At 47.6% G+C, this 24484-nt stretch overlaps 14 non-coding genes and 1 pseudogene across 14 annotated transcripts; all 15 read right to left on the bottom strand.

Annotated features, from left to right (window-relative positions):
- Positions 1 to 1368: 1368 nt before the first annotated feature.
- Positions 1369 to 1559, bottom strand: LOC142278121 (U2 spliceosomal RNA). Its single transcript, XR_012741174.1, has one exon. It is a non-coding gene; the product is annotated as a U2 spliceosomal RNA (small nuclear RNA).
- Positions 1560 to 2946: 1387 nt separating this feature from the next.
- Positions 2947 to 3131, bottom strand: LOC142278185 (U2 spliceosomal RNA). The gene has a single exon (XR_012741230.1). It is a non-coding gene; the product is annotated as a U2 spliceosomal RNA (small nuclear RNA).
- A 391-nt stretch (positions 3132 to 3522) lies between these two features.
- On the bottom strand, positions 3523 to 3698 carry LOC142278200 (U2 spliceosomal RNA; annotated as a pseudogene).
- Positions 3699 to 5085: 1387 nt separating this feature from the next.
- On the bottom strand, positions 5086 to 5276 carry LOC142278120 (U2 spliceosomal RNA). Its single transcript, XR_012741173.1, has one exon. It is a non-coding gene; the product is annotated as a U2 spliceosomal RNA (small nuclear RNA).
- A 1387-nt stretch (positions 5277 to 6663) lies between these two features.
- LOC142278178 (U2 spliceosomal RNA) lies at positions 6664 to 6857 on the bottom strand. Its single transcript, XR_012741224.1, has one exon. It is a non-coding gene; the product is annotated as a U2 spliceosomal RNA (small nuclear RNA).
- A 2189-nt stretch (positions 6858 to 9046) lies between these two features.
- On the bottom strand, positions 9047 to 9237 carry LOC142278119 (U2 spliceosomal RNA). Its single transcript, XR_012741172.1, has one exon. It is a non-coding gene; the product is annotated as a U2 spliceosomal RNA (small nuclear RNA).
- A 1387-nt stretch (positions 9238 to 10624) lies between these two features.
- LOC142278118 (U2 spliceosomal RNA) lies at positions 10625 to 10815 on the bottom strand. The gene has a single exon (XR_012741171.1). It is a non-coding gene; the product is annotated as a U2 spliceosomal RNA (small nuclear RNA).
- A 1387-nt stretch (positions 10816 to 12202) lies between these two features.
- On the bottom strand, positions 12203 to 12393 carry LOC142278117 (U2 spliceosomal RNA). Its single transcript, XR_012741170.1, has one exon. It is a non-coding gene; the product is annotated as a U2 spliceosomal RNA (small nuclear RNA).
- Positions 12394 to 13780: 1387 nt separating this feature from the next.
- On the bottom strand, positions 13781 to 13971 carry LOC142278114 (U2 spliceosomal RNA). Its single transcript, XR_012741168.1, has one exon. It is a non-coding gene; the product is annotated as a U2 spliceosomal RNA (small nuclear RNA).
- Positions 13972 to 15088: 1117 nt separating this feature from the next.
- On the bottom strand, positions 15089 to 15279 carry LOC142278167 (U2 spliceosomal RNA). Its single transcript, XR_012741216.1, has one exon. It is a non-coding gene; the product is annotated as a U2 spliceosomal RNA (small nuclear RNA).
- A 1117-nt stretch (positions 15280 to 16396) lies between these two features.
- Positions 16397 to 16592, bottom strand: LOC142278180 (U2 spliceosomal RNA). Its single transcript, XR_012741226.1, has one exon. It is a non-coding gene; the product is annotated as a U2 spliceosomal RNA (small nuclear RNA).
- A 1915-nt stretch (positions 16593 to 18507) lies between these two features.
- On the bottom strand, positions 18508 to 18700 carry LOC142278172 (U2 spliceosomal RNA). The gene has a single exon (XR_012741218.1). It is a non-coding gene; the product is annotated as a U2 spliceosomal RNA (small nuclear RNA).
- Positions 18701 to 20619: 1919 nt separating this feature from the next.
- On the bottom strand, positions 20620 to 20810 carry LOC142278113 (U2 spliceosomal RNA). The gene has a single exon (XR_012741167.1). It is a non-coding gene; the product is annotated as a U2 spliceosomal RNA (small nuclear RNA).
- A 1117-nt stretch (positions 20811 to 21927) lies between these two features.
- LOC142278112 (U2 spliceosomal RNA) lies at positions 21928 to 22118 on the bottom strand. The gene has a single exon (XR_012741166.1). It is a non-coding gene; the product is annotated as a U2 spliceosomal RNA (small nuclear RNA).
- A 1117-nt stretch (positions 22119 to 23235) lies between these two features.
- LOC142278192 (U2 spliceosomal RNA) lies at positions 23236 to 23419 on the bottom strand. Its single transcript, XR_012741237.1, has one exon. It is a non-coding gene; the product is annotated as a U2 spliceosomal RNA (small nuclear RNA).
- Between the last annotated feature and the right edge of the window lie 1065 nt (positions 23420 to 24484).

Genomic DNA, 24484 nt, shown 5'->3' with positions numbered 1-24484 from the left:
CTCGAGTGGCACCCTGGCCTATGCCGGACACATCTTAGGGAGAGAGAGCGAGAGGGAGACAAACCCACGCCTACACAAGACATTTTGTCACCCAAGCCAACCCTTGAAAAGGCTGCTTTGCAGAGCCAAAACAAGAAGAATGGTGCGTTTTGCAGCCGCCGCCCACTGCAATGAATCTGAATAACTCCTCCTTTAGGGCGCAAGCAACTCCCCTCCCCCTTGCAGTCTTTCCAATTCACGATACAAAAAGACGGACAGGACAGGTTGCCTGACTTTCCGTCACTGCCACCCTTTGCCATCCTTACCCGTAGAAAGCCCTTTCATCATCCCCAAACCCTAATCTTTTCCCTTTCCTTCCCAGCCCCCAAACCCTGCCCTCTGTACCTTTCTCACCACCCGCTTCCCTTCTCCTGTCATCCCCCTACCACCCGGGAAAAAAAGAGATTGCCCCCTCCTTCCACTAGCCCACCCTCCCACCCAAAGAACAACTTCTTCTGCGCAGCTTGTTTTCTAGGCAGCAGCGCTATTGTGATGTCATCGGGGGGCATTGTGACAAGCCGCCAGTGTTCCGTCTCTTCATGTTGTGCACAGTTCAAACGGAAAATACATCAACAGGCAGACTACAGAAAAGCTTACTATCAAAGGTTAGAGGGGGGCTTTCTCAGAGGGCTTTTTACAGTTTTTCTATTCCCAATTAGCCGTTTAAGTGTACTTATTGAAAGTAGTAATTCTTTCATAGGCCGCCCTTTCTTAGTATTTGACGTTCCTTATATTGCGGTATGAGGCTTCGCAGTAGGTTGCAAACATTCATCACCCATGACTGTCCCCAATTGAGCTCAGAAGCTCAATGTCTATCATGACCTCTCTTTTAGAATGTCCAAGAGCAAGCAAACTATTCCTCCAGGAGAGGGCGCCAACAGACTACTAAAGAGATCATCATTACTCAAAGAAAACCCCAAAAACCAATGCATGATAGGAATAAACAGGTAACTTTCTTTGGAGTGGAAGCGGAGAGATCGCACCAGATGCCAATTCTAGATGTTATCACACCTGTGGTCACTGCAGCAGCAGGTGAATCCACTTTGTCCAAAAGGGATCTATTCCATTCAATTGCAAATGATCTAGATAAGACAGAGAACTGCAGCACGGGGACATAGCCGAGTTGGTCAGGTTGAGTGGTGATGAGTTTGCTATTTGGATGAATAAAGAAAGTCAAAAGTGTGAAAGATAAAAAACAAAAGGAGGAAGTGTGAAAAGTGAATGGGCCAAATTGAGGTGCATATGAAGACGTATGCTTTCTTCCAATTCATTAAATCGGGCTAATATGAATCAGGTGAATTGAGTTCTGCTTTTGGAAACTGGGTTAAGAAGGGGTGCACCGTTCCTGGAGGTACTGCAATACCAGGTCAATGCGTGGAGTGGACAGAGCAAGCTCTTTTTCCATCTCCCTGTTCTAAAAATCCATTTAATATATGGTCCCCAGATAGGGGACGTATCAGATATTAAACTGATAAGAACAGATACTACACTTGATCTTAGCCAAAAGGCCGAGAAGCGATAACCAGAATTGGTTTGGGCCTCGAGTGGCACCCTGGCCTATGCCGGACACATCTTAGGGAGAGAGAGCGAGAGGGAGACAAACCCACGCCTACACAAGACATTTTGTCACCCAAGCCAACCCTTGAAAAGGCTGCTTTGCAGAGCCAAAACAAGAAGAATGGTGCGTTTTGCAGCCGCCGCCCACTGCAATGAATCTGAATAACTCCTCCTTTAGGGCGCAAGCAACTCCCCTCCCCCTTGCAGTCTTTCCAATTCACGATACAAAAAGACGGACAGGACAGGTTGCCTGACTTTCCGTCACTGCCACCCTTTGCCATCCTTACCCGTAGAAAGCCCTTTCATCATCCCCAAACCCTAATCTTTTCCCTTTCCTTCCCAGCCCCCAAACCCTGCCCTCTGTACCTTTCTCACCACCCGCTTCCCTTCTCCTGTCATCCCCCTACCACCCGGGAAAAAAAGAGATTGCCCCCTCCTTCCACTAGCCCACCCTCCCACCCAAAGAACAACTTCTTCTGCGCAGCTTGTTTTCTAGGCAGCAGCGCTATTGTGATGTCATCGGGGGGCATTGTGACAAGCCGCCAGTGTTCCGTCTCTTCATGTTGTGCACAGTTCAAACGGAAAATACATCAACAGGCAGACTACAGAAAAGCTTACTATCAAAGGTTAGAGGGGGGCTTTCTCAGAGGGCTTTTTACAGTTTTTCTATTCCCAATTAGCCGTTTAAGTGTACTTATTGAAAGTAGTAATTCTTTCATAGGCCGCCCTTTCTTAGTATTTGACGTTCCTTATATTGCGGTATGAGGCTTCGCAGTAGGTTGCAAACATTCATCACCCATGACTGTCCCCAATTGAGCTCAGAAGCTCAATGTCTATCATGACCTCTCTTTTAGAATGTCCAAGAGCAAGCAAACTATTCCTCCAGGAGAGGGCGCCAACAGACTACTAAAGAGATCATCATTACTCAAAGAAAACCCCAAAAACCAATGCATGATAGGAATAAACAGGTAACTTTCTTTGGAGTGGAAGCGGAGAGATCGCACCAGATGCCAATTCTAGATGTTATCACACCTGTGGTCACTGCAGCAGCAGGTGAATCCACTTTGTCCAAAAGGGATCTATTCCATTCAATTGCAAATGATCTAGATAAGACAGAGAACTGCAGCACGGGGACATAGCCGAGTTGGTCAGGTTGAGTGGTGATGAGTTTGCTATTTGGATGAATAAAGAAAGTCAAAAGTGTGAAAGATAAAAAACAAAAGGAGGAAGTGTGAAAAGTGAATGGGCCAAATTGAGGTGCATATGAAGACGTATGCTTTCTTCCAATTCATTAAATCGGGCTAATATGAATCAGGTGAATTGAGTTCTGCTTTTGGAAACTGGGTTAAGAAGGGGTGCACCGTTCCTGGAGGTACTGCAATACCAGGTCAATGCGTGGAGTGGACAGAGCAAGCTCTTTTTCCATCTCCCTGTTCTAAAAATCCATTTAATATATGGTCCCCAGATAGGGGACGTATCAGATATTAAACTGATAAGAACAGATTTAATGAAGCTTTCCAAAGCACCACAAAAAATGCATGACCGAAGTCACACCAAAAACAGTGCAAAGGCTAGGATTCGTGTGGACCCCACCGTGAGGAGAGGGTCCCCAAAAATCAACCCCGTCCCTCCGAGCCAGAAGGCCACAGCAAGGGTCGGGGATCTTCGGTGCTCCCCCAAGCCGAAGCCTGGTTGAGCCTTGTCGTTGCTCCCAGCGTCCACCCAGGCATCTTACCCAAGTGGAGTAGAGAGCTACTAGTTGTTGGTTTCGCAGCCGAAACTGCCCGGACCGTCAACCGGTGTTGGTTTCTCAGCCCAAGGCTAACCGGACCTCCAACCGGGTGTTGGTTTCTCAGCCGAAGCTGACCCAGACCTCCAACCGGGTGTTGGTTTCTCAGCCGAAGCTGACCCGGACCTCCAACCGGGTGTTAGTTTCTCAGCCCAAAGCTGACCAGACCTCCGACCGGGATTATAAAAATTTCCCTTCCTAGCCAGAAGGCCGGGATAGGGTAATATGCTCAAAAAGTATGAAAAGGCAAGGTACGGTGTGCTACAGAGAACAGATACTACACTTGATCTTAGCCAAAAGGCCGAGAAGCGATAACCAGAATTGGTTTGGGCCTCGAGTGGCACCCTGGCCTATGCCGGACACATCTTAGGGAGAGAGAGCGAGAGGGAGACAAACCCACGCCTACACAAGACATTTTGTCACCCAAGCCAACCCTTGAAAAGGCTGCTTTGCAGAGCCAAAACAAGAAGAATGGTGCGTTTTGCAGCCGCCGCCCACTGCAATGAATCTGAATAACTCCTCCTTTAGGGCGCAAGCAACTCCCCTCCCCCTTGCAGTCTTTCCAATTCACGATACAAAAAGACGGACAGGACAGGTTGCCTGACTTTCCGTCACTGCCACCCTTTGCCATCCTTACCCGTAGAAAGCCCTTTCATCATCCCCAAACCCTAATCTTTTCCCTTTCCTTCCCAGCCCCCAAACCCTGCCCTCTGTACCTTTCTCACCACCCGCTTCCCTTCTCCTGTCATCCCCCTACCACCCGGGAAAAAAAGAGATTGCCCCCTCCTTCCACTAGCCCACCCTCCCACCCAAAGAACAACTTCTTCTGCGCAGCTTGTTTTCTAGGCAGCAGCGCTATTGTGATGTCATCGGGGGGCATTGTGACAAGCCGCCAGTGTTCCGTCTCTTCATGTTGTGCACAGTTCAAACGGAAAATACATCAACAGGCAGACTACAGAAAAGCTTACTATCAAAGGTTAGAGGGGGGCTTTCTCAGAGGGCTTTTTACAGTTTTTCTATTCCCAATTAGCCGTTTAAGTGTACTTATTGAAAGTAGTAATTCTTTCATAGGCCGCCCTTTCTTAGTATTTGACGTTCCTTATATTGCGGTATGAGGCTTCGCAGTAGGTTGCAAACATTCATCACCCATGACTGTCCCCAATTGAGCTCAGAAGCTCAATGTCTATCATGACCTCTCTTTTAGAATGTCCAAGAGCAAGCAAACTATTCCTCCAGGAGAGGGCGCCAACAGACTACTAAAGAGATCATCATTACTCAAAGAAAACCCCAAAAACCAATGCATGATAGGAATAAACAGGTAACTTTCTTTGGAGTGGAAGCGGAGAGATCGCACCAGATGCCAATTCTAGATGTTATCACACCTGTGGTCACTGCAGCAGCAGGTGAATCCACTTTGTCCAAAAGGGATCTATTCCATTCAATTGCAAATGATCTAGATAAGACAGAGAACTGCAGCACGGGGACATAGCCGAGTTGGTCAGGTTGAGTGGTGATGAGTTTGCTATTTGGATGAATAAAGAAAGTCAAAAGTGTGAAAGATAAAAAACAAAAGGAGGAAGTGTGAAAAGTGAATGGGCCAAATTGAGGTGCATATGAAGACGTATGCTTTCTTCCAATTCATTAAATCGGGCTAATATGAATCAGGTGAATTGAGTTCTGCTTTTGGAAACTGGGTTAAGAAGGGGTGCACCGTTCCTGGAGGTACTGCAATACCAGGTCAATGCGTGGAGTGGACAGAGCAAGCTCTTTTTCCATCTCCCTGTTCTAAAAATCCATTTAATATATGGTCCCCAGATAGGGGACGTATCAGATATTAAACTGATAAGAACAGATACTACACTTGATCTTAGCCAAAAGGCCGAGAAGCGATAACCAGAATTGGTTTGGGCCTCGAGTGGCACCCTGGCCTATGCCGGACACATCTTAGGGAGAGAGAGCGAGAGGGAGACAAACCCACGCCTACACAAGACATTTTGTCACCCAAGCCAACCCTTGAAAAGGCTGCTTTGCAGAGCCAAAACAAGAAGAATGGTGCGTTTTGCAGCCGCCGCCCACTGCAATGAATCTGAATAACTCCTCCTTTAGGGCGCAAGCAACTCCCCTCCCCCTTGCAGTCTTTCCAATTCACGATACAAAAAGACGGACAGGACAGGTTGCCTGACTTTCCGTCACTGCCACCCTTTGCCATCCTTACCCGTAGAAAGCCCTTTCATCATCCCCAAACCCTAATCTTTTCCCTTTCCTTCCCAGCCCCCAAACCCTGCCCTCTGTACCTTTCTCACCACCCGCTTCCCTTCTCCTGTCATCCCCCTACCACCCGGGAAAAAAAGAGATTGCCCCCTCCTTCCACTAGCCCACCCTCCCACCCAAAGAACAACTTCTTCTGCGCAGCTTGTTTTCTAGGCAGCAGCGCTATTGTGATGTCATCGGGGGGCATTGTGACAAGCCGCCAGTGTTCCGTCTCTTCATGTTGTGCACAGTTCAAACGGAAAATACATCAACAGGCAGACTACAGAAAAGCTTACTATCAAAGGTTAGAGGGGGGCTTTCTCAGAGGGCTTTTTACAGTTTTTCTATTCCCAATTAGCCGTTTAAGTGTACTTATTGAAAGTAGTAATTCTTTCATAGGCCGCCCTTTCTTAGTATTTGACGTTCCTTATATTGCGGTATGAGGCTTCGCAGTAGGTTGCAAACATTCATCACCCATGACTGTCCCCAATTGAGCTCAGAAGCTCAATGTCTATCATGACCTCTCTTTTAGAATGTCCAAGAGCAAGCAAACTATTCCTCCAGGAGAGGGCGCCAACAGACTACTAAAGAGATCATCATTACTCAAAGAAAACCCCAAAAACCAATGCATGATAGGAATAAACAGGTAACTTTCTTTGGAGTGGAAGCGGAGAGATCGCACCAGATGCCAATTCTAGATGTTATCACACCTGTGGTCACTGCAGCAGCAGGTGAATCCACTTTGTCCAAAAGGGATCTATTCCATTCAATTGCAAATGATCTAGATAAGACAGAGAACTGCAGCACGGGGACATAGCCGAGTTGGTCAGGTTGAGTGGTGATGAGTTTGCTATTTGGATGAATAAAGAAAGTCAAAAGTGTGAAAGATAAAAAACAAAAGGAGGAAGTGTGAAAAGTGAATGGGCCAAATTGAGGTGCATATGAAGACGTATGCTTTCTTCCAATTCATTAAATCGGGCTAATATGAATCAGGTGAATTGAGTTCTGCTTTTGGAAACTGGGTTAAGAAGGGGTGCACCGTTCCTGGAGGTACTGCAATACCAGGTCAATGCGTGGAGTGGACAGAGCAAGCTCTTTTTCCATCTCCCTGTTCTAAAAATCCATTTAATATATGGTCCCCAGATAGGGGACGTATCAGATATTAAACTGATAAGAACAGATTTTTTGATTTAATGAAGCTTTCCAAAGCACCACAAAAAATGCATGACCGAAGTCACACCAAAAACAGTGCAAAGGCTAGGATTCGTGTGGACCCCACCGTGAGGAGAGGGTCCCCAAAAATCAACCCCGTCCCTCCGAGCCAGAAGGCCACAGCAAGGGTCAGGGATCTTCGGTGCTCCCCCAAGCCGAAGCCTGGTTGAGCCTTGTCGTTGCTCCCAGCGTCCACCCAGGCATCTTACCCAAGTGGAGTAGAGAGCTACTAGTTATTGGTTTCGCAGACGAAACTGCCCGGACCGTCAACCGGTGTTGGTTTCTCAGCCCAAGGCTAACCGGACCTCCAACCGGGTGTTGGTTTCTCAGCCGAAGCTGACCCAGACCTCCAACCGGGTGTTGGTTTCTCAGCCGAAGCTGACCCGGACCTCCAACCGGGTGTTAGTTTCTCAGCCCAAAGCTGACCAGACCTCCGACCGGGATTATAAAAATTTCCCTTCCTAGCCAGAAGGCCGGGATAGGGTAATATGCTCAAAAAGTATGAAAAGGCAAGGTACGGTGTGCTACAGAGCCCAAGGCTTGCCGGGGTCCCAAGCCAGCAAGCTCAGACTCACTCCAGGGTCGTAAGTCCTGGGGCACGTTGTACTATAGCCCCCCACCCTTACTCAGTCTAATAGCCTTGATCCTGGTAGGGCCATGTTTTCCTCTAGATGAATATACTATCCACCCAGAGTACTAGCAAGCGCAACCTTCCAGTGTGCAGTGTATCATTGTACTAAGGTGGCCTGGAGCTTAAACCACCTCTTCGAACAACACTACACATGATCTTAGCCAAAAGGCCGAGAAGCGATAACCAGAATTGGTTTGGGCCTCGAGTGGCACCCTGGCCTATGCCGGACACATCTTAGGGAGAGAGAGCGAGAGGGAGACAAACCCACGCCTACACAAGACATTTTGTCACCCAAGCCAACCCTTGAAAAGGCTGCTTTGCAGAGCCAAAACAAGAAGAATGGTGCGTTTTGCAGCCGCCGCCCACTGCAATGAATCTGAATAACTCCTCCTTTAGGGCGCAAGCAACTCCCCTCCCCCTTGCAGTCTTTCCAATTCACGATACAAAAAGACGGACAGGACAGGTTGCCTGACTTTCCGTCACTGCCACCCTTTGCCATCCTTACCCGTAGAAAGCCCTTTCATCATCCCCAAACCCTAATCTTTTCCCTTTCCTTCCCAGCCCCCAAACCCTGCCCTCTGTACCTTTCTCACCACCCGCTTCCCTTCTCCTGTCATCCCCCTACCACCCGGGAAAAAAAGAGATTGCCCCCTCCTTCCACTAGCCCACCCTCCCACCCAAAGAACAACTTCTTCTGCGCAGCTTGTTTTCTAGGCAGCAGCGCTATTGTGATGTCATCGGGGGGCATTGTGACAAGCCGCCAGTGTTCCGTCTCTTCATGTTGTGCACAGTTCAAACGGAAAATACATCAACAGGCAGACTACAGAAAAGCTTACTATCAAAGGTTAGAGGGGGGCTTTCTCAGAGGGCTTTTTACAGTTTTTCTATTCCCAATTAGCCGTTTAAGTGTACTTATTGAAAGTAGTAATTCTTTCATAGGCCGCCCTTTCTTAGTATTTGACGTTCCTTATATTGCGGTATGAGGCTTCGCAGTAGGTTGCAAACATTCATCACCCATGACTGTCCCCAATTGAGCTCAGAAGCTCAATGTCTATCATGACCTCTCTTTTAGAATGTCCAAGAGCAAGCAAACTATTCCTCCAGGAGAGGGCGCCAACAGACTACTAAAGAGATCATCATTACTCAAAGAAAACCCCAAAAACCAATGCATGATAGGAATAAACAGGTAACTTTCTTTGGAGTGGAAGCGGAGAGATCGCACCAGATGCCAATTCTAGATGTTATCACACCTGTGGTCACTGCAGCAGCAGGTGAATCCACTTTGTCCAAAAGGGATCTATTCCATTCAATTGCAAATGATCTAGATAAGACAGAGAACTGCAGCACGGGGACATAGCCGAGTTGGTCAGGTTGAGTGGTGATGAGTTTGCTATTTGGATGAATAAAGAAAGTCAAAAGTGTGAAAGATAAAAAACAAAAGGAGGAAGTGTGAAAAGTGAATGGGCCAAATTGAGGTGCATATGAAGACGTATGCTTTCTTCCAATTCATTAAATCGGGCTAATATGAATCAGGTGAATTGAGTTCTGCTTTTGGAAACTGGGTTAAGAAGGGGTGCACCGTTCCTGGAGGTACTGCAATACCAGGTCAATGCGTGGAGTGGACAGAGCAAGCTCTTTTTCCATCTCCCTGTTCTAAAAATCCATTTAATATATGGTCCCCAGATAGGGGACGTATCAGATATTAAACTGATAAGAACAGATACTACACTTGATCTTAGCCAAAAGGCCGAGAAGCGATAACCAGAATTGGTTTGGGCCTCGAGTGGCACCCTGGCCTATGCCGGACACATCTTAGGGAGAGAGAGCGAGAGGGAGACAAACCCACGCCTACACAAGACATTTTGTCACCCAAGCCAACCCTTGAAAAGGCTGCTTTGCAGAGCCAAAACAAGAAGAATGGTGCGTTTTGCAGCCGCCGCCCACTGCAATGAATCTGAATAACTCCTCCTTTAGGGCGCAAGCAACTCCCCTCCCCCTTGCAGTCTTTCCAATTCACGATACAAAAAGACGGACAGGACAGGTTGCCTGACTTTCCGTCACTGCCACCCTTTGCCATCCTTACCCGTAGAAAGCCCTTTCATCATCCCCAAACCCTAATCTTTTCCCTTTCCTTCCCAGCCCCCAAACCCTGCCCTCTGTACCTTTCTCACCACCCGCTTCCCTTCTCCTGTCATCCCCCTACCACCCGGGAAAAAAAGAGATTGCCCCCTCCTTCCACTAGCCCACCCTCCCACCCAAAGAACAACTTCTTCTGCGCAGCTTGTTTTCTAGGCAGCAGCGCTATTGTGATGTCATCGGGGGGCATTGTGACAAGCCGCCAGTGTTCCGTCTCTTCATGTTGTGCACAGTTCAAACGGAAAATACATCAACAGGCAGACTACAGAAAAGCTTACTATCAAAGGTTAGAGGGGGGCTTTCTCAGAGGGCTTTTTACAGTTTTTCTATTCCCAATTAGCCGTTTAAGTGTACTTATTGAAAGTAGTAATTCTTTCATAGGCCGCCCTTTCTTAGTATTTGACGTTCCTTATATTGCGGTATGAGGCTTCGCAGTAGGTTGCAAACATTCATCACCCATGACTGTCCCCAATTGAGCTCAGAAGCTCAATGTCTATCATGACCTCTCTTTTAGAATGTCCAAGAGCAAGCAAACTATTCCTCCAGGAGAGGGCGCCAACAGACTACTAAAGAGATCATCATTACTCAAAGAAAACCCCAAAAACCAATGCATGATAGGAATAAACAGGTAACTTTCTTTGGAGTGGAAGCGGAGAGATCGCACCAGATGCCAATTCTAGATGTTATCACACCTGTGGTCACTGCAGCAGCAGGTGAATCCACTTTGTCCAAAAGGGATCTATTCCATTCAATTGCAAATGATCTAGATAAGACAGAGAACTGCAGCACGGGGACATAGCCGAGTTGGTCAGGTTGAGTGGTGATGAGTTTGCTATTTGGATGAATAAAGAAAGTCAAAAGTGTGAAAGATAAAAAACAAAAGGAGGAAGTGTGAAAAGTGAATGGGCCAAATTGAGGTGCATATGAAGACGTATGCTTTCTTCCAATTCATTAAATCGGGCTAATATGAATCAGGTGAATTGAGTTCTGCTTTTGGAAACTGGGTTAAGAAGGGGTGCACCGTTCCTGGAGGTACTGCAATACCAGGTCAATGCGTGGAGTGGACAGAGCAAGCTCTTTTTCCATCTCCCTGTTCTAAAAATCCATTTAATATATGGTCCCCAGATAGGGGACGTATCAGATATTAAACTGATAAGAACAGATACTACACTTGATCTTAGCCAAAAGGCCGAGAAGCGATAACCAGAATTGGTTTGGGCCTCGAGTGGCACCCTGGCCTATGCCGGACACATCTTAGGGAGAGAGAGCGAGAGGGAGACAAACCCACGCCTACACAAGACATTTTGTCACCCAAGCCAACCCTTGAAAAGGCTGCTTTGCAGAGCCAAAACAAGAAGAATGGTGCGTTTTGCAGCCGCCGCCCACTGCAATGAATCTGAATAACTCCTCCTTTAGGGCGCAAGCAACTCCCCTCCCCCTTGCAGTCTTTCCAATTCACGATACAAAAAGACGGACAGGACAGGTTGCCTGACTTTCCGTCACTGCCACCCTTTGCCATCCTTACCCGTAGAAAGCCCTTTCATCATCCCCAAACCCTAATCTTTTCCCTTTCCTTCCCAGCCCCCAAACCCTGCCCTCTGTACCTTTCTCACCACCCGCTTCCCTTCTCCTGTCATCCCCCTACCACCCGGGAAAAAAAGAGATTGCCCCCTCCTTCCACTAGCCCACCCTCCCACCCAAAGAACAACTTCTTCTGCGCAGCTTGTTTTCTAGGCAGCAGCGCTATTGTGATGTCATCGGGGGGCATTGTGACAAGCCGCCAGTGTTCCGTCTCTTCATGTTGTGCACAGTTCAAACGGAAAATACATCAACAGGCAGACTACAGAAAAGCTTACTATCAAAGGTTAGAGGGGGGCTTTCTCAGAGGGCTTTTTACAGTTTTTCTATTCCCAATTAGCCGTTTAAGTGTACTTATTGAAAGTAGTAATTCTTTCATAGGCCGCCCTTTCTTAGTATTTGACGTTCCTTATATTGCGGTATGAGGCTTCGCAGTAGGTTGCAAACATTCATCACCCATGACTGTCCCCAATTGAGCTCAGAAGCTCAATGTCTATCATGACCTCTCTTTTAGAATGTCCAAGAGCAAGCAAACTATTCCTCCAGGAGAGGGCGCCAACAGACTACTAAAGAGATCATCATTACTCAAAGAAAACCCCAAAAACCAATGCATGATAGGAATAAACAGGTAACTTTCTTTGGAGTGGAAGCGGAGAGATCGCACCAGATGCCAATTCTAGATGTTATCACACCTGTGGTCACTGCAGCAGCAGGTGAATCCACTTTGTCCAAAAGGGATCTATTCCATTCAATTGCAAATGATCTAGATAAGACAGAGAACTGCAGCACGGGGACATAGCCGAGTTGGTCAGGTTGAGTGGTGATGAGTTTGCTATTTGGATGAATAAAGAAAGTCAAAAGTGTGAAAGATAAAAAACAAAAGGAGGAAGTGTGAAAAGTGAATGGGCCAAATTGAGGTGCATATGAAGACGTATGCTTTCTTCCAATTCATTAAATCGGGCTAATATGAATCAGGTGAATTGAGTTCTGCTTTTGGAAACTGAGTTAAGAAGGGGTGCACCGTTCCTGGAGGTACTGCAATACCAGGTCAATGCGTGGAGTGGACAGAGCAAGCTCTTTTTCCATCTCCCTGTTCTAAAAATCCATTTAATATATGGTCCCCAGATAGGGGACGTATCAGATATTAAACTGATAAGAACAGATACTACACTTGATCTTAGCCAAAAGGCCGAGAAGCGATAACCAGAATTGGTTTGGGCCTCGAGTGGCACCCTGGCCTATGCCGGACACATCTTAGGGAGAGAGAGCGAGAGGGAGACAAACCCACGCCTACACAAGACATTTTGTCACCCAAGCCAACCCTTGAAAAGGCTGCTTTGCAGAGCCAAAACAAGAAGAATGGTGCGTTTTGCAGCCGCCGCCCACTGCAATGAATCTGAATAACTCCTCCTTTAGGGCGCAAGCAACTCCCCTCCCCCTTGCAGTCTTTCCAATTCACGATACAAAAAGACGGACAGGACAGGTTGCCTGACTTTCCGTCACTGCCACCCTTTGCCATCCTTACCCGTAGAAAGCCCTTTCATCATCCCCAAACCCTAATCTTTTCCCTTTCCTTCCCAGCCCCCAAACCCTGCCCTCTGTACCTTTCTCACCACCCGCTTCCCTTCTCCTGTCATCCCCCTACCACCCGGGAAAAAAAGAGATTGCCCCCTCCTTCCACTAGCCCACCCTCCCACCCAAAGAACAACTTCTTCTGCGCAGCTTGTTTTCTAGGCAGCAGCGCTATTGTGATGTCATCGGGGGGCATTGTGACAAGCCTCCAGTGTTCCGTCTCTTCATGTTGTGCACAGTTCAAACGGAAAATACATCAACAGGCAGACTACAGAAAAGCTTACTATCAAAGGTTAGAGGGGGGCTTTCTCAGAGGGCTTTTTACAGTTTTTCTATTCCCAATTAGCCGTTTAAGTGTACTTATTGAAAGTAGTAATTCTTTCATAGGCCGCCCTTTCTTAGTATTTGACGTTCCTTATATTGCGGTATGAGGCTTCGCAGTAGGTTGCAAACATTCATCACCCATGACTGTCCCCAATTGAGCTCAGAAGCTCAATGTCTATCATGACCTCTCTTTTAGAATGTCCAAGAGCAAGCAAACTATTCCTCCAGGAGAGGGCGCCAACAGACTACTAAAGAGATCATCATTACTCAAAGAAAACCCCAAAAACCAATGCATGATAGGAATAAACAGGTAACTTTCTTTGGAGTGGAAGCGGAGAGATCGCACCAGATGCCAATTCTAGATGTTATCACACCTGTGGTCACTGCAGCAGCAGGTGAATCCACTTTGTCCAAAAGGGATCTATTCCATTCAATTGCAAATGATCTAGATAAGACAGAGAACTGCAGCACGGGGACATAGCCGAGTTGGTCAGGTTGAGTGGTGATGAGTTTGCTATTTGGATGAATAAAGAAAGTCAAAAGTGTGAAAGATAAAAAACAAAAGGAGGAAGTGTGAAAAGTGAATGGGCCAAATTGAGGTGCATATGAAGACGTATGCTTTCTTCCAATTCATTAAATCGGGCTAATATGAATCAGGTGAATTGAGTTCTGCTTTTGGAAACTGGGTTAAGAAGGGGTGCACCGTTCCTGGAGGTACTGCAATACCAGGTCAATGCGTGGAGTGGACAGAGCAAGCTCTTTTTCCATCTCCCTGTTCTAAAAATCCATTTAATATATGGTCCCCAGATAGGGGACGTATCAGATATTAAACTGATAAGAACAGATACTACACTTGATCTTAGCCAAAAGGCCGAGAAGCGATAACCAGAATTGGTTTGGGCCTCGAGTGGCACCCTGGCCTATGCCGGACACATCTTAGGGAGAGAGAGCGAGAGGGAGACAAACCCACGCCTACACAAGACATTTTGTCACCCAAGCCAACCCTTGAAAAGGCTGCTTTGCAGAGCAAAAACAAGAAGAATGGTGCGTTTTGCAGCCGCCGCCCACTGCAATGAATCTGAATAACTCCTCCTTTAGGGCGCAAGCAACTCCCCTCCCCCTTGCAGTCTTTCCAATTCACGATACAAAAAGACGGACAGGACAGGTTTCCTGACTTTCCGTCACTGCCACCCTTTGCCATCCTTACCCGTAGAAAGCCCTTTCATCATCCCCAAACCCTAATCTTTTCCCTTTCCTTCCCAGCCCCCAAACCCTGCCCTCTGTACCTTTCTCACCACCCGCTTCCCTTCTCCTGTCATCCCCCTACCACCCGGGAAAAAAAGAGATTGCCCCCTCCTTCCACTAGCCCACCCTCCCACCCAAAGAACAACTTCTTCTGCGCAGCTTGTTTTCTAGGCAGCAGCGCTATTGTGATGTCATCGGGGGGCATTGTGACAAGCCGCCAGTGTTCCGTCTCTTCATGTTGTGCACTGTTCAAACCGAAAATACATCAACAGGCAGGCTACAGAAAAGCTTACTAACAAAGGTTAGAGAGGGGCTTTCTCAGAGGGCTTTTTACAGTTTGTCTATTCCCAATTAGCCGGTTTAGTATACTTAATGAAAGTACTAATTCTTTCATAGGCCGCCCATTCTTAGTATTTGACGTTCAGGTAACAACAGGTAACTTTATTTGGAGTGGAAGCAGAGAGATAACACCAGATGCCAATTGTAGATCCTCTCACACCTGTGGTCACTGCAGCATCTGACTCCACTTTGTCCAAAAGGGATCTATTCCATTCAATTACACATGATCTAGATTAGACTGACAACAAGATACTGCACGGGACATAGCAGAGTTGGTGAAGTTGAGTGGTGATGAGTTTGCTATTTGGATGAATAAAGCAAGTAAAAAGTGTGTTAGATAAAAATTCATTTCAATTCGCTAATCGGGCTAATATGAATCAGGTGAATCGAGTTCTGCTTTTGGAAACTGGGTTAAGAAGGGGTGCACCGTTCCTGGAGGTACTGCAATACCAGGTCAATGCGTGGAGTGGACAGAGCAAGCTCTTTTTCCATCTCCCTGTTCTAAAAATCCATTTAATATATGGTCCCCAGATAGGGGACGTATCAGATATTAAACTGATAAGAACAGATACTACACTTGATCTTAGCCAAAAGGCCGATAAGCGATAACCAGAATTGGTTTGGGCCTCGAGTGGCACCCTGGCCTATGCCGGACACATCTTAGGGAGAGAGAGCGAGAGGGAGACAAACCCACGCCTACACAAGACATTTTGTCACCCAAGCCAACCCTTGAAAAGGCTGCTTTGCAGAGCAAAAACAAGAAGAATGGTGCGTTTTGCAGCCGCCGCCCACTGCAATGAATCTGAATAACTCCTCCTTTAGGGCGCAAGCAACTCCCCTCCCCCTTGCAGTCTTTCCAATTCACGATACAAAAAGACGGACAGGACAGGTTGCCTGACTTTCCGTCACTGCCACCCTTTGCCATCCTTACCCGTAGAAAGCCCTTTCATCATCCCCAAACCCTAATCTTTTCCCTTTCCTTCCCAGCCCCCAAACCCTGCCCTCTGTACCTTTCTCACCACCCGCTTCCCTTCTCCTGTCATCCCCCTACCACCCGGGAAAAAAAGAGATTGCCCCCTCCTTCCACTAGCCCACCCTCCCACCCAAAGAACAACTTCTTCTGCGCAGCTTGTTTTCTAGGCAGCAGCGCTATTGTGATGTCATCGGGGGGCATTGTGACAAGCCGCCAGTGTTCCGTCTCTTCATGTTGTGCACTGTTCAAACCGAAAATACATCAACAGGCAGGCTACAGAAAAGCTTACTAACAAAGGTTAGAGAGGGGCTTTCTCAGAGGGCTTTTTACAGTTTGTCTATTCCCAATTAGCCGGTTTAGTATACTTAATGAAAGTACTAATTCTTTCATAGGCCGCCCATTCTTAGTATTTGACGTTCAGGTAACAACAGGTAACTTTATTTGGAGTGGAAGCAGAGAGATAACACCAGATGCCAATTGTAGATCCTCTCACACCTGTGGTCACTGCAGCATCTGACTCCACTTTGTCCAAAAGGGATCTATTCCATTCAATTACACATGATCTAGATTAGACTGACAACAAGATACTGCACGGGACATAGCAGAGTTGGTGAAGTTGAGTGGTGATGAGTTTGCTATTTGGATGAATAAAGCAAGTAAAAAGTGTGTTAGATAAAAATTCATTTCAATTCGCTAATCGGGCTAATATGAATCAGGTGAATCGAGTTCTGCTTTTGGAAACTGGGTTAAGAAGGGGTGCACCGTTCCTGGAGGTACTGCAATACCAGGTCAATGCGTGGAGTGGACAGAGCAAGCTCTTTTTCCATCTCCCTGTTCTAAAAATCCATTTAATATATGGTCCCCAGATAGGGGACGTATCAGATATTAAACTGATAAGAACAGATTTTGATTTAATGAAGCTTTCCAAAGCACCACAAAAAATGCATGACCGAAGTCACACCAAAAACAGTGCAAAGGCTAGGATTCGTGTGGACCCCACCGTGAGGAGAGGGTCCCCAAAAATCAACCCCGTCCCTCCGAGCCAGAAGGCCACAGCAAGGGTCAGGGATCTTCGGTGCTCTCCCAAGCCGAAGCCTGGTTGAGCCTTGTCGTTGCTCCCAGCGTCCACCCAGGCATCTTACCCAAGTGGAGTAGAGAGCTACTAGTTGTTGGTTTCGCAGCCGAAACTGCCCGGACCGTCAACCGGTGTTGGTTTCTCAGCCCAAGGCTAACCGGACCTCCAACCGGGTGTTGGTTTCTCAGCCGAAGCTGACCCAGACCTCCAACCGGGTGTTGGTTTCTCAGCCGAAGCTGACCCAGACCTCCAACCGGGTGTTAGTTTCTCAGCCCAAAGCTGACCAGACCTCCGACCGGGATTATAAAAATTTCCCTTCCTAGCCAGAAGGCCGGGATAGGGTAATATGCTCAAAAAGTATGAAAAGGCAAGGTACGGTGTGCTACAGAGCCCAAGGCTTGCCGGGGTCCCAAGCCAGCAAGCTCAGACTCACTCCAGGGTCGTCAGTCCTGGGGCACGTTGTACCATAGCCCCCCACCCTTACTCAGTCTAATAGCCTCGATCCTGGTAGGGCCATGTTTTCCTCTAGATGAATATACTATCCACCCAGAGTACTAGCAAGCGCAACCTTCCAGTGTGCATTGTATCATTGTACTAAGGTGGCCTGGAGCTTAAACCACCTCTTCGAACAACACTACACTTGATCTTAGCCAAAAGGCCGAGAAGCGATAACCAGAATTGGTTTGGGCCTCGAGTGGCACCCTGGCCTATGCCGGACACATCTTAGGGAGAGAGAGCGAGAGGGAGACAAACCCACGCCTACACAAGACATTTTGTCACCCAAGCCAACCCTTGAAAAGGCTGCTTTGCAGAGCAAAAACAAGAAGAATGGTGCGTTTTGCAGCCGCCGCCCACTGCAATGAATCTGAATAACTCCTCCTTTAGGGCGCAAGCAACTCCCCTCCCCCTTGCAGTCTTTCCAATTCACGATACAAAAAGACGGACAGGACAGGTTGCCTGACTTTCCGTCACTGCCACCCTTTGCCATCCTTACCCGTAGAAAGCCCTTTCATCATCCCCAAACCCTAATCTTTTCCCTTTCCTTCCCAGCCCCCAAACCCTGCCCTCTGTACCTTTCTCACCACCCGCTTCCCTTCTCCTGTCATCCCCCTACCACCCGGGAAAAAAAGAGATTGCCCCCTCCTTCCACTAGCCCACCCTCCCACCCAAAGAACAACTTCTTCTGCGCAGCTTGTTTTCTAGGCAGCAGCGCTATTGTGATGTCATCGGGGGGCATTGTGACAAGCCGCCAGTGTTCCGTCTCTTCATGTTGTGCACTGTTCAAACCGAAAATACATCAACAGGCAGGCTACAGAAAAGCTTACTAACAAAGGTTAGAGAGGGGCTTTCTCAGAGGGCTTTTTACAGTTTGTCTATTCCCAATTAGCCGGTTTAGTATACTTAATGAAAGTACTAATTCTTTCATAGGCCGCCCATTCTTAGTATTTGACGTTCAGGTAACAACAGGTAACTTTATTTGGAGTGGAAGCAGAGAGATAACACCAGATGCCAATTGTAGATCCTCTCACACCTGTGGTCACTGCAGCATCTGACTCCACTTTGTCCAAAAGGGATCTATTCCATTCAATTACACATGATCTAGATTAGACTGACAACAAGATACTGCACGGGACATAGCAGAGTTGGTGAAGTTGAGTGGTGATGAGTTTGCTATTTGGATGAATAAAGCAAGTAAAAAGTGTGTTAGATAAAAATTCATTTCAATTCGCTAATCGGGCTAATATGAATCAGGTGAATCGAGTTCTGCTTTTGGAAACTGGGTTAAGAAGGGGTGCACCGTTCCTGGAGGTACTGCAATACCAGGTCAATGCGTGGAGTGGACAGAGCAAGCTCTTTTTCCATCTCCCTGTTCTAAAAATCCATTTAATATATGGTCCCCAGATAGGGGACGTATCAGATATTAAACTGATAAGAACAGATTTTTGATTTAATGAAGCTTTCCAAAGCACCACAAAAAATGCATGACCGAAGTCACACCAAAAACAGTGCAAAGGCTAGGATTCGTGTGGACCCCACCGTGAGGAGAGGGTCCCCAAAAATCAACCCCGTCCCTCCGAGCCAGAAGGCCACAGCAAGGGTCAGGGATCTTCGGTGCTCCCCCAAGCCGAAGCCTGGTTGAGCCTTGTCGTTGCTCCCAGCGTCCACCCAGGCATCTTACCCAAGTGGAGTAGAGAGCTACTAGTTGTTGGTTTCGCAGCCGAAACTGCCCGGACCGTCAACCGGTGTTGGTTTCTCAGCCCAAGGCTAACCGGACCTCCAACCGGGTGTTGGTTTCTCAGCCGAAGCTGACCCAGACCTCCAACCGGGTGTTGGTTTCTCAGCCGAAGCTGACCCGGACCTCCAACCGGGTGTTAGTTTCTCAGCCCAAAGCTGACCAGACCTCCGACCGGGATTATAAAAATTTCCCTTCCTAGCCAGAAGGCCGGGATAGGGTAATATGCTCAAAAAGTATGAAAAGGCAAGGTACGGTGTGCTACAGAGCCCAAGGCTTGCCGGGGTCCCAAGCCAGCAAGCTCAGACTCACTCCAGGGTCGTCAGTCCTGGGGCACGTTGTACCATAGCCCCCCACCCTTACTCAGTCTAATAGCCTCGATCCTGGTAGGGCCATGTTTTCCTCTAGATGAATATACTATCCACCCAGAGTACTAGCAAGCGCAACCTTCCAGTGTGCATTGTATCATTGTACTAAGGTGGCCTGGAGCTTAAACCACCTCTTTGAACAACACTACACTTGATCTTAGCCAAAAGGCCGAGAAGCGATAACCAGAATTGGTTTGGGCCTCGAGTGGCACCCTGGCCTATGCCGGACACATCTTAGGGAGAGAGAGCGAGAGGGAGACAAACCCACGCCTACACAAGACATTTTGTCACCCAAGCCAACCCTTGAAAAGGCTGCTTTGCAGAGCAAAAACAAGAAGAATGGTGCGTTTTGCAGCCGCCGCCCACTGCAATGAATCTGAATAACTCCTCCTTTAGGGCGCAAGCAACTCCCCTCCCCCTTGCAGTCTTTCCAATTCACGATACAAAAAGACGGACAGGACAGGTTGCCTGACTTTCCGTCACTGCCACCCTTTGCCATCCTTACCCGTAGAAAGCCCTTTCATCATCCCCAAACCCTAATCTTTTCCCTTTCCTTCCCAGCCCCCAAACCCTGCCCTCTGTACCTTTCTCACCACCCGCTTCCCTTCTCCTGTCATCCCCCTACCACCCGGGAAAAAAAGAGATTGCCCCCTCCTTCCACTAGCCCACCCTCCCACCCAAAGAACAACTTCTTCTGCGCAGCTTGTTTTCTAGGCAGCAGCGCTATTGTGATGTCATCGGGGGGCATTGTGACAAGCCGCCAGTGTTCCGTCTCTTCATGTTGTGCACTGTTCAAACCGAAAATACATCAACAGGCAGGCTACAGAAAAGCTTACTAACAAAGGTTAGAGAGGGGCTTTCTCAGAGGGCTTTTTACAGTTTGTCTATTCCCAATTAGCCGGTTTAGTATACTTAATGAAAGTACTAATTCTTTCATAGGCCGCCCATTCTTAGTATTTGACGTTCAGGTAACAACAGGTAACTTTATTTGGAGTGGAAGCAGAGAGATAACACCAGATGCCAATTGTAGATCCTCTCACACCTGTGGTCACTGCAGCATCTGACTCCACTTTGTCCAAAAGGGATCTATTCCATTCAATTACACATGATCTAGATTAGACTGACAACAAGATACTGCACGGGACATAGCAGAGTTGGTGAAGTTGAGTGGTGATGAGTTTGCTATTTGGATGAATAAAGCAAGTAAAAAGTGTGTTAGATAAAAATTCATTTCAATTCGCTAATCGGGCTAATATGAATCAGGTGAATCGAGTTCTGCTTTTGGAAACTGGGTTAAGAAGGGGTGCACCGTTCCTGGAGGTACTGCAATACCAGGTCAATGCGTGGAGTGGACAGAGCAAGCTCTTTTTCCATCTCCCTGTTCTAAAAATCCATTTAATATATGGTCCCCAGATAGGGGACGTATCAGATATTAAACTGATAAGAACAGATACTACACTTGATCTTAGCCAAAAGGCCGAGAAGCGATAACCAGAATTGGTTTGGGCCTCGAGTGGCACCCTGGCCTATGCCGGACACATCTTAGGGAGAGAGAGCGAGAGGGAGACAAACCCACGCCTACACAAGACATTTTGTCACCCAAGCCAACCCTTGAAAAGGCTGCTTTGCAGAGCAAAAACAAGAAGAATGGTGCGTTTTGCAGCCGCCGCCCACTGCAATGAATCTGAATAACTCCTCCTTTAGGGCGCAAGCAACTCCCCTCCCCCTTGCAGTCTTTCCAATTCACGATACAAAAAGACGGACAGGACAGGTTGCCTGACTTTCCGTCACTGCCACCCTTTGCCATCCTTACCCGTAGAAAGCCCTTTCATCATCCCCAAACCCTAATCTTTTCCCTTTCCTTCCCAGCCCCCAAACCCTGCCCTCTGTACCTTTCTCACCACCCGCTTCCCTTCTCCTGTCATCCCCCTACCACCCGGGAAAAAAAGAGATTGCCCCCTCCTTCCACTAGCCCACCCTCCCACCCAAAGAACAACTTCTTCTGCGCAGCTTGTTTTCTAGGCAGCAGCGCTATTGTGATGTCATCGGGGGGCATTGTGACAAGCCGCCAGTGTTCCGTCTCTTCATGTTGTGCACTGTTCAAACCGAAAATACATCAACAGGCAGGCTACAGAAAAGCTTACTAACAAAGGTTAGAGAGGGGCTTTCTCAGAGGGCTTTTTACAGTTTGTCTATTCCCAATTAGCCGGTTTAGTATACTTAATGAAAGTACTAATTCTTTCATAGGCCGCCCATTCTTAGTATTTGACGTTCAGGTAACAACAGGTAACTTTATTTGGAGTGGAAGCAGAGAGATAACACCAGATGCCAATTGTAGATCCTCTCACACCTGTGGTCACTGCAGCATCTGACTCCACTTTGTCCAAAAGGGATCTATTCCATTCAATTACACATGATCTAGATTAGACTGACAACAAGATACTGCACGGGACATAGCAGAGTTGGTGAAGTTGAGTGGTGATGAGTTTGCTATTTGGATGAATAAAGCAAGTAAAAAGTGTGTTAGATAAAAATTCATTTCAATTCGCTAATCGGGCTAATATGAATCAGGTGAATCGAGTTCTGCTTTTGGAAACTGGGTTAAGAAGGGGTGCACCGTTCCTGGAGGTACTGCAATACCAGGTCAATGCGTGGAGTGGACAGAGCAAGCTCTTTTTCCATCTCCCTGTTCTAAAAATCCATTTAATATATGGTCCCCAGATAGGGGACGTATCAGATATTAAACTGATAAGAACAGATACTACACTTGATCTTAGCCAAAAGGCCGAGAAGCGATAACCAGAATTGGTTTGGGCCTCGAGTGGCACCCTGGCCTATGCCGGACACATCTTAGGGAGAGAGAGCGAGAGGGAGACAAACCCACGCCTACACAAGACATTTTGTCACCCAAGCCAACCCTTGAAAAGGCTGCTTTGCAGAGCAAAAACAAGAAGAATGGTGCGTTTTGCAGCCGCCGCCCACTGCAATGAATCTGAATAACTCCTCCTTTAGGGCGCAAGCAACTCCCCTCCCCCTTGCAGTCTTTCCAATTCACGATACAAAAAGACGGACAGGACAGGTTGCCTGACTTTCCGTCACTGCCACCCTTTGCCATCCTTACCCGTAGAAAGCCCTTTCATCATCCCCAAACCCTAATCTTTTCCCTTTCCTTCCCAGCCCCCAAACCCTGCCCTCTGTACCTTTCTCACCACCCGCTTCCCTTCTCCTGTCATCCCCCTACCACCCGGGAAAAAAAGAGATTGCCCCCTCCTTCCACTAGCCCACCCTCCCACCCAAAGAACAACTTCTTCTGCGCAGCTTGTTTTCTAGGCAGCAGCGCTATTGTGATGTCATCGGGGGGCATTGTGACAAGCCGCCAGTGTTCCGTCTCTTCATGTTGTGCACTGTTCAAACCGAAAATACATCAACAGGCAGACTACAGAAAAGCTTACTATCAAAGGTTAGAGAGGGGCTTTCTCAGAGGGCTTTTTACAGTTTGTCTATTCCCAATTAGCCGGTTTAGTATACTTAATGAAAGTACTAATTCTTTCATAGGCCGCCCATTCTTAGTATTTGACGTTCAGGTAACAACAGGTAACTTTATTTGGAGTGGAAGCAGAGAGATAACACCAGATGCCAATTGTAGATCCTCTCACACCTGTGGTCACTGCAGCATCTGACTCCACTTTGTCCAAAAGGGATCTATTCCATTCAATTACACATGATCTAGATTAGACTGACAACAAGATACTGCACGGGACATAGCAGAGTTGGTGAAGTTGAGTGGTGATGAGTTTGCTATTTGGATGAATAAAGCAAGTAAAAAGTGTGTTAGATAAAAATTCATTTCAATTCGCTAATCGGGCTAATATGAATCAGGTGAATCGAGTTCTGCTTTTGGAAACTGGGTTAAGAAGGGGTGCACCGTTCCTGGAGGTACTGCAATACCAGGTCAATGCGTGGAGTGGACAGAGCAAGCTCTTTTTCCATCTCCCTGTTCTAAAAATCCATTTAATATATGGTCCCCAGATAGGGGACGTATCAGATATTAAACTGATAAGAACAGATGAGATTTCATCCGCAATTTTCAGAATCAAGGTAGCCCCGAAGGCCAGCAGGCCACCACACAAAAGCGCAGTGCCTGGGTGATCGCCTCCCGAGCCCAGGAACCACCAGCCAAAAGGGGACGTAAGCACCAAAAGGCGCAACAATCCCCGAGGCCGGCGGTTGTGCAAGCCCGGGCCCCTCCCAGCCAAGACCAAGGCAAACCCAATGAAGGGACTACACTTGATCTTAGCCAAAAGGCCGAGAAGCGATAACCAGAATTGGTTTGGGCCTCGAGTGGCACCCTGGCCTATGCCGGACACATCTTAGGGAGAGAGAGCGAGAGGGAGACAAACCCACGCCTACACAAGACATTTTGTCACCCAAGCCAACCCTTGAAAAGGCTGCTTTGCAGAGCAAAAACAAGAAGAATGGTGCGTTTTGCAGCCGCCGCCCACTGCAATGAATCTGAATAACTCCTCCTTTAGGGCGCAAGCAACTCCCCTCCCCCTTGCAGTCTTTCCAATTCACGATACAAAAAGACGGACAGGACAGGTTGCCTGACTTTCCGTCACTGCCACCCTTTGCCATCCTTACCCGTAGAAAGCCCTTTCATCATCCCCAAACCCTAATCTTTTCCCTTTCCTTCCCAGCCCCCAAACCCTGCCCTCTGTACCTTTCTCACCACCCGCTTCCCTTCTCCTGTCATCCCCCTACCACCCGGGAAAAAAAGAGATTGCCCCCTCCTTCCACTAGCCCACCCTCCCACCCAAAGAACAACTTCTTCTGCGCAGCTTGTTTTCTAGGCAGCAGCGCTATTGTGATGTCATCGGGGGGCATTGTGACAAGCCGCCAGTGTTCCGTCTCTTCATGTTGTGCACTGTTCAAACCGAAAATACATCAACAGGCAGGCTACAGAAAAGCTTACTAACAAAGGTTAGAGAGGGGCTTTCTCAGAGGGCTTTTTACAGTTTGTCTATTCCCAATTAGCCGGTTTAGTATACTTAATGAAAGTACTAATTCTTTCATAGGCCGCCCATTCTTAGTATTTGACGTTCAGGTAACAACAGGTAACTTTATTTGGAGTGGAAGCAGAGAGATAACACCAGATGCCAATTG

The sequence above is a fragment of the Anomaloglossus baeobatrachus genome, unplaced genomic scaffold, assembly GCF_048569485.1.
Source record: "Anomaloglossus baeobatrachus isolate aAnoBae1 unplaced genomic scaffold, aAnoBae1.hap1 Scaffold_416, whole genome shotgun sequence".
Taxonomy (NCBI): domain Eukaryota; kingdom Metazoa; phylum Chordata; class Amphibia; order Anura; family Aromobatidae; genus Anomaloglossus; species Anomaloglossus baeobatrachus.
This window is presented reverse-complemented; position numbering and strand designations above follow the sequence as displayed.